This window comes from Ochotona curzoniae, unplaced genomic scaffold (genome assembly GCF_017591425.1).
Source record: "Ochotona curzoniae isolate NIBS_2020 unplaced genomic scaffold, NIBS_Ocur_1.0 contig_2210, whole genome shotgun sequence".
Lineage (NCBI taxonomy): Eukaryota > Metazoa > Chordata > Mammalia > Lagomorpha > Ochotonidae > Ochotona > Ochotona curzoniae.
This window is the reverse complement of record NW_024465369.1, coordinates 52,287,189-52,296,260: the sequence shown is the minus strand read 5'-3', so window position 1 is coordinate 52,296,260 and position 9,072 is coordinate 52,287,189. Positions and strand designations below refer to the sequence as shown.

Below are 9,072 nucleotides of genomic sequence, written 5' to 3'. Positions count from 1 at the left end.
TTAATGGTGAGACTGACTGATCTTGTTGCTCTAAGGACCTTTCCCAAAAAACTTGGATCATGTACTTCCTAAAGATAACTTTTCTGTGTGAGCTTTAAAGAAGTGTAATCTCCTCTTTCAAACAGGAGTTAAATCCTGGGAACAAAACAGTAGACTCTACTGGTTCTTAAAAAATATATTCATCTTCTTACTGATTATCAGTAGGATAGAGATACAAAGGCAGCAGAGATTTTGTCTGAGAACTTCTTAGGTGAGGAAAGGTGAAGGGAAGGACAGGTGGGACTTAGGATTGACTGCACACCTTAACTTTTATGGCTAGAGGATAAGGGATTTCATTGCAGCAATTTTGCATTTGGCTCTGAGTACACAAAACTTATAATTAAATTGCCTTATAATTTGTCTTTAACAAATCTCTTTGTTTCTCCTGATGTCATCTAAAAAATTTAAATTCGTCTAAACTCTTAACTTGGCATGGGAATTTGATGTAGTATTGTTTCTAAGCAGTGATGCCTTTGGAGTCCTGTCCTTTCCTATGCATTATATTGGAGCCAGTTCTAAAGAAATAACAAAACCAGCATGCTAAATAGTCTATCGTTCTCACTGTGGTAGCAAAGAACCAACCCATAGTAGTTTAGTACTGAGTTTTATTTTGTGATTATTCAAGCACAGTCTTTGTTAACTTTCTGAAAGCAGCACTGATTTTCACAAATTTTGGAATCTCTTACATGTTGTGAGAAATGAAACAAGGTTTAAATATAATTTTTTTTTTTTTAGAATATAGCTTGTTATGGTTGAGGAATGGAATGTTTTAGTTGTTTTAGGGACTTTTTTTGCTAGTCATTTTGTTGTGCAAATTGGTATAGATTGATGGGACTATACAATACGTTTGGAGTTAGTCATTTTGTTAATTTAGTATTTGTCATTTCAAAAATATGTCTCCATTTCTCCATTGAGATGTGGGGAGCAATGTTGCAGTTGAAATAGGATTGGATTTTGGTATCTCTGGCTTGCTCATTCTGATTAACACTGTCTTGCCAGGGGAAGCTACTAGAATAAGTGCAGTGAGCACCTGCTTTGTTTCACAGTAGAGGCGACCATGGAAACACTGAGGCTGTGGCAGGCAATTGTGTTAGGCAGGTTCTTGAGAGCTACTTTTAGCTCTTTGAAAAATTTATATCACCAAGCCCCAGATCTCTCTCCTGCGTCACAGCAGCTGGCCTACATTCTCTAGAATCTGTAGACTCTCCTCTGATACTTATGGGTGAGGCATGAGAGAAGAGGACTGTCTTTTCAACCTCCACTCCTGTTTCTAAGGCTAAAAACACTCTTCCTTGGTCCTTTGATATATATAATTTAAAAAGGAGAAAAGTGAATTCCATCCAGCTGTTTCATATTCACTGAATTCAATCTCACAGTGTGTTACTACTAACAATTTATGCCTGTTTATTAATGGTGACATATGAGTGGTTTAGTGTATGGGGTAGAGAATAGCTGCATAATTTAAGAGCAAAGCAAAAACTCCTGCATTATGGCAGGAGGCCCTGACACACGCTAAAGATTTGTTTACAGCCAGATTGAAGATTTCCTATGGTCAGGAAATACATCTATGAAACAGGACTTATAAGTAGCTGAATGTAAAGGATGTTAAAGGCTATAAAAGCTATTTTCAAGTTGTCTGATACCCTTTAGGACACAATGTTGGGATATCATAGTGGATAAATTATCAGCAATAGCACATGAGATAAAAATTCTGGGAGTAGTGTTCAACCGTAAATTGGAGAGCAGTCATTGAAAAACAAATCAAATCCCCAACTGAGCTGACAGCTCATGAACAACATCAAAATAGCAGGCACACTGGGTCAGATAGTTCGTGGCAATGAGGATATAAATTATGTACAACAATCATTTTCCACAAGGTTAGTATTATATTTTAGTTCCAAGCAAAATCTGTCTTCTTGTTTTCTGTGCAAAGCAAAAGTGAAACAATTATAAAGCTTACATATTGCGCTCTTAATTAAATGCTAGAATCTAGCATTGACCTGATAATTTCAGTGAAATAAACTAAGACGGAAAAAAAAAATCAGGCTAGTTTAAAGTGACAATACTAGGACTACTTGCCTAATTAAACACATTGCTAATGGAGGTTCAAGAATGAAATTACATCTACCCATTCTTTTTCCTGTGTGATGGGCAAGAATATGTATGATTTTGCTGAGATTAAGGAAATCCTTAATCCTCTGTCTTTGTACAGCCTGCAAAGTTGAAGGGGAAATTTGCAGGGTGGAAGAAGTGAGATATACACAGTTAAGAAACTGCTGTGGCCTCTGGGATCCCAGATGATTTAAAGAGCAAGGTTCACCTGTGGTGAACGAGGTGCGTTCCTATTATAGAAGTGCTCTAGGATGCCTCATGCTAGCAGGAAGCATTACTATGTTAGAGTTTGCATTGACATTGTTTACTAGATCTTGGCAGGGACCCAAGTGCTTCAGCCATTATTTGCTGCCTCCCAGGGCACATATTAACAGGAATCTGGATTGCCAATGGAAGCAGTTGATTAGAGACAGTCTGATAGGGGATGAAGGCATCCCAAGAAGTTTGAACTGCTGTCATACAGGGCCCACTGTCTTGGTCTTAAAGCCATGGTGACTAAGAATGCAAGTGAAGTTCTAACTAAGATAAAGATATTAAGAGGATATTTAATTGGGTTCTGTATCAAACAAATTATACGCTGTAGATGTGAAGTAGTTAAAAGGAAGCCATGTTTGCTTATTTTTCTCCCCAAAATATTTTCAATATATTTTCTTCAAGAGATGTTTTGGGGAGCAGCCTGCACAGAAGGGTTCTCTAAGCCGTGTAAGATGATGTCAAGCTAACTTGCTTTTACTCCAGGCTCAGCTCCTTCCCCCTGTTTTATTCTTCTATTTATTATTGTTAGTGCTAGTATAAGTAAGATACAACAGCACATGAACAGATGGATTGCAGCATGGTCAGTGACATGATCGTTGCAGGTGTTACTATGGCCAAGCTGGAGCGATGCACCGTGTGTGATCATAGTGTAGGACACAGATGTGCTTGTGCAGGGCACAGTGCTAAATGCTGCAGTACAGCAGTAAACAAGTGTGATGTGGCTATTCCTGCAAGGAGCTTAATGTTTCTCAGGAAAAAAAACTTAAGGCAATAAAATGTGTTGAAGTAATGATGATAGGAGGAGTACAAAGTTTAATACGAGTATGCCCAGTGTGGATCTCATGGGCTTCAAGATCCAGGAGTGCCTCTGTAAGATGATCTTTAAGTTGCAGTCAGTCTACTAGTAAGTAGAGATTAGCATTTGGAGGAAAGCAGAATATTCCAGGCTAAAGAAACTGTCCTATGGGAGAGAGCTGATCTGTTAATAGGCTTGAAGAACATTTAATATGGTAAATATGTTAAGGGACAAGCAAAATTGCTCCAGTAAAGTCACTGTCCAAATGTTAGTAGCCTACACAAGGCAGACATTTACTTTCCCTCATGAAGCTGCCTGGAGTTGGTCTAGAGGCCAAGTACTTCTTCTCCCAAAGGTTGTTCTGTACCACAGGCTCTTTTAATCTTGGTTTCACTGATGAAAAATTATTTCTGACATACCTTCTACTAAGTCATGAATAATGCTACATAAAATGATCATAAAAGAAAGAAGACTATTACTGGAATACGCATCAAGGGGGAGCAAAACTCAGTCTTAAGACTGGAGATACTCTTTAAGAGGGAATGAGAGCCTGGGACTGGTATTGTAGCACAGTGTGTTAAACTCCTGATTACAGGACTGGCATATCAGAGTTGTAGGTGGAGTCTCAGTTGTGTCACCCACTCTTTTCTTTTTTTTCTATTTTTTATGATATGGTTCTATAGGCACAGGAATTTTCTTTTCCACTCCTCCCCTAACTTCCCACCTATATTATTACAATAATATAGTCCCTCAACAACAGTCACAAGTCCAACATTCTGCTATTTAAGTATGTACTGACATTGTAGGTAAAGGCAATGGTAGAAAGTGCAGCATTCTTTTTGTCATAATATATTTAACAGTTTCATTGAGAGTGCTCCTTTTATTTGGAAGCAGAGATGCATTCTGTAACATATCTTCACTTCCCAGTATGCTGGTCTCTATTATATAGTTCATATGAAAATACACACACACATACATATATATGTATATATATTTGTTTACCTATATATTTTTAGACCTTGTATTTTGCATGAAAGTTGTCTTATATCAGAGAGAATATATGATATTTATCCTTTTGGGATTAGCTTCTTTCTTTCTTTCTTTAAAATTAATTATATTGCATTATGTGACACTGTTTCATAGGCTCTGGGATTCCCCCAACCCCTCCCTGTGCCCTCCCTCCATGGTGGGTTCCTCCACCTTGTTGCAGTATTACAGTTCAAATTCAGTCAAGATTCTTTCTTTGTAAACATATACCACACATAGAGTCCAGCATCTTACTGTCCAGATAAATTCAATGGTTTCTTGGGGAGATCATCTCTGGTCTGAAGGTAGAGCTGGCGGAATATCATCCCGATCAATTAAAAGCCCCAACACAACATCAACAACAATTTATGGCATTAATTTACATGGTCTTGAGTAACCAATATGTTAAAAAAATGCAAATTCTTAACCACATCCTGTGACTACTTCACTGACATTTCAATTTTAGTTTATATACAGAACTGGCTGCTATACACCTTAAAATGGTTATAGGGTCAGCAGTCTCGTGTCTATTTTCATTTTAGTATTTAGCATTTTATAGTATTGGAGCATAATTTTGCTGGACTTGGCAGATTTTAGGATAGTCTAAACTGGCTTATAACTCTAAGAAGGTACATGTCAACAGTTGAAGTGCAGAACAGTTTTAGGAGGGGTGTGCAGAGAAGTCTTCAGTACCCCTTTGAGGAGCAACTAGGGATTAGCTTGTTTCATTTCACTTCTGAATCAGCTTTTATGTGCCCGAGAAAGCAGTGGATAATGGCTTAATTAGTTAGGTCCTTGCCACGCTTATGGGAAACTGGCATGGAATTCCTGATTTCTGTCTTCAGCATGGCCCACCCCAGCCTGTTAAAAGTATTTTGGGAATGATTCAGTGAAATGGAGATCTCTCTATCTTGGTTACTCTGCATTTCAGATCAATCTGTCTTATCTCTCCCCCTCCCTCCACCCTTCAAAAAATCAGTTGGTCCCGTGCTCGCTTCGGCAGCACATATACTAAAATTGGAATGACACAGAGAAGATTAGCATGGCCCCTGCGCAAGGATGACATGCAAATTCGTAAAGCGTTCCATATTTTTTAGGATAATAAGATGCTGGGCTTTATGCTTGGTAAATACTTCCAATGAAAGAATCTCAACTGAATTTGAACTGTGGTAATGCAAGAAGGTGGAGAAATCCACCTTGGGGAGAGGGTTTGGGGAGGGGTGGGGGGAACACTGTGTCACAAAATGCAATGCAATTAATAATAATAATAAAAAAATCAGTTGGTCCCATGAAGGCTAGGAAATAGGAAAGTTCCAGGGAGAGGGAACACTTACAAAGAACTAATGGTAAGAGGAACCTTGGCATTTAAGCAATGGAAAGCACTGGGTGTAGTATTAGAGTATAAACTTAAGGTGCTGCAACAAGGAATCACACATTAGAGTAACTCAAATTTAATTATGTTTATTTCCTTTTCACAATACAGTTAAGATTTGCAGTAGTAGTTTCTGGAGGATGGACCCCTGAATAAGGTTATTGCAGTGCTAACAGGAGTGAATTTCTGTTTTGGGAACTTAAATGTTAATTGGCTCTTATTTATAAGCTTCTCTCTTATTAATTATCTATTACTATACTAAAGTAAATTGTAAGACAGTTCCCCAAATGATGATGATGTATTTAGGAGTTTTGTTGAGAAGGTTAAGATTTATCCAAAGGCACTTGGCTACTATTGGAAAGGAGGAAATTAAGTTTGTAGTATTAAAAAATGACTGATTTGAAGGCTGTACATTACTAGGTGGACAAGATAGACAGTTAGAAGGTTACTGGTATAAATTGAAATGAGAATGTTGTATCTGGACTGTGTATGGATGATTGTATGTTAGATGTGGTATGGTTAATAGGCAGAATTTAAAGGAGAACAGTTTGGTAGGAATTAATTATTTTAATCTATTACTCTTCAGGCTTAAATTTCATGACATTCTGTAATCCTACCTCCCAAATATAAATGTCCACAAATTTTAAGTGAAATATTTTCCAGGACTTGTTTAAAACAAGAAAATAAAGACTGTTATAGTAGTGGTAGATTGTAGGGAACTGGATACAGCATGACCCTCTCATAGAGGACAAGCCAGTGGAGTCCCAGCCAAGTGTTACTATTGGTAAATAAGAATTCATTGTTTTCATATATATGTTTTTGAAATTATCTAAAGGATCTTAAATGGTCTCATTCTTAAACGTTGACAGCTAAGTGGAAGTTAAACATATAAAAAACTATATAAGGCAGCATTGATAGGACTAAGCAAAAATGATCTGTAGATAAAATTTGGTTTTCTAGGTTCGTTTGTTAACCATGCTTTCAGTCTTAAAAAGCAGCATTAGTTTGGGGGTAAGCTGATGTAACAAACAAATCAAATAATACAGTGGCCGGGAAGACCAAACTGTTAGTTTTTCAAATGATAGTTCCAAGGTAAGTGGACAGGGGGCTAGACATGAATGTGCCACTTGCCTTTAAGTCCTGGTCATATATTCATAACAACTATTAATATTTATGTTTATTTTCCCAGAATATTTTTTGTTAATGTTTTTGCCTTATAATTTTTTAGGTTGACTTGACAAATAAAGAAAAAAGATTCAGATCTGTTGTGACTTGACCATGATCACAAGCAATAGAGAATCAGAATCCGTTTTAATTCTCTCTCTCTCTTTCTTTCTCTCTCTCTAAAAGAATTATATGTTTGAAAGACAGACACACATGTGTACACACACACACACACACACACACATACACACACACACACACAATAAGCAAGGGAGAGAATAAGAGTGAGAGAGAAAGAGAATCTTCCATCAGCCAATTCACTCCCGTAATGGCTGCAATAGTCAGGGCTGGCCAGACTGAACCTAGGAGTTAGGTGCTTCACCCAAGTCTCCCATTTGGGTACAGGGGTCCAAGGTCTTGAGCCATGCTCTGCTACTTTCCCAGGCTATCAGCAGAGATTTAGATGGGAAGTGGAGCAGCCGGGACATGCCTCTGTGGGATGCTGGTGTTGCAGGCCATGGCTTAACATGCAATGGTACAACACCAAGCCCTAATTTTCCTTTAATAACAAAATGTCTTTTTATCTTTTAAATTTTAAAGTAGTCATGTTTCTTTTTTAAAAAGGTGTATTTATTTTGCTTGAAAGGCAGAGTGAGTCAATGAGTCAGTGAGATGGTGAGAGACGGGGCGGGAAGAAAAATAGAGATAGAGATAGAGTTATAGATAGATAAAAGATAGATAGATAGATAGATAGATAGATAGATAGATAGATAGAGATATCTTCCATTCTTTGCTTACTCCCCTTAGGCTAAAGTGGCCAAGGTTGGCCCAGGCCAAAGCCAGGGTTTGGAAGCTTGTTCCAGATCTCCCATGTGGGAGCATGGAGGTGGGGCAAAAAGGAATCAAAGTGGTATCCATTTGTTATGCTGGCATTACAGGCCAAGGCTTAACCCATTGAGCCGTGGAGCTGGCTCCACAAAATGCAGCATCAATGCAAGCATCACACAGGGAAAGAGAAACCAAGAATTGCTTGAGTACTTAGGATAATTTTACTCTGGCTGTACAAAAACCTTTTTCATCTTTAAACTGTTACAGTTTAATTATCTACAGGAACATTGATTCCATATTGTGTGGTTTCTGCATGTGGTTATAACTCTCAGCCTCTTTTAATATCTGTTTCTAAGAAAATGGTTACAAGAATCTTATGGCCAGAATTGCTCTTATTAGTCAAATCACTGTCCTGGTTCTGGGTAACCACAACTCCCTGCTCAGATAAATGAAATTTCAGTTGGCAGTTTTGGGATTATTTCACTGCAGGGAGCAGAGAAAGTCATAGGATTTTCATACTTCCTCTCATTCTCTCTTATTCAAGCCTTTCAATGAGACATTGAAGTAGGGAATTTGGAGTTTATACAATGAAAAGATGTATGGGTGTGAAACTTTCTGTTCTCTTGCTTCTGTTAGAATTAGGAAAAGAACCAGGCATGACCACACAATTGTGATTGCTCTGATGAAGAATGAGCAGAACAATGGGACAGTGATGTGTTGACAATGCATTGGATGTGCACAATAGAAAAGCCTTCTGTGTTTTCTGGTTTGTTTTGCTTTGCTCTTCGAAGGAGCATCATGTTCTGGTTGGTGGAGCTGGGAGTAGAATGCCAGGTTGTCAGGGTTCTAGCCCTGGTGTTTCGGTCACTGACTCTCAGGATGGACTTTGAAACTCTGTTAGCTTTTGGTTGCTTGCGAAAACAGACCATTAATGTATAAGGAGGCCCAGCATGTTGTACCCCCATATGAACAGGATGGTGGGAATGTAGCTTATATATAACTGAATTTATAAGTTAAAAATAACTTATATGACTATTTTCCTTTGTCTAGTCAATTTCTAACAATATAAGCACAGTCATTAACTTAGTAATGCATCAATTGTCTAGATAATTGAATCATTTAAAGAGATATTTACATGTTCAGAGCTTGTTTATTGAGTTGGTTCAAAGTGTTTGAACCAACTGCAACTTTGAAATTTCTCTGAAAGACCTTATTGCAAAATCAAAGCAGATGTGAAACTGTTTCATAACATATATTTTGTTTTAATGTAACAATACTGTATTAAATTATTCCACATTGGGTAAAATTTGACACACTAGGAAAGTTTTCTTGTGGTTTGCAATGCCCTTAGCATTGCCTCAGAGCTTGAATAAGAGTTCTTGTGTCTGGCAGGTTTTATGTTGCACAATAGATGGATGAAAATACAAGAGTTTAATTGATTTTTAATTTTCATATGTCTTTGAATCATTATTAGGAAGAA

The 9,072-nt window shown here is 37.6% G+C and overlaps 1 non-coding gene across 1 annotated transcript; it reads left to right on the top strand.

Annotated features, from left to right (window-relative positions):
* The first annotated feature begins 5,215 nt into the window (after window positions 1-5,215).
* LOC121150992 lies at window positions 5,216-5,322 on the top strand. Its single transcript, XR_005883084.1, has one exon. It is a non-coding gene; the product is annotated as a U6 spliceosomal RNA (small nuclear RNA).
* The last annotated feature ends 3,750 nt before the right edge of the window (window positions 5,323-9,072 follow it).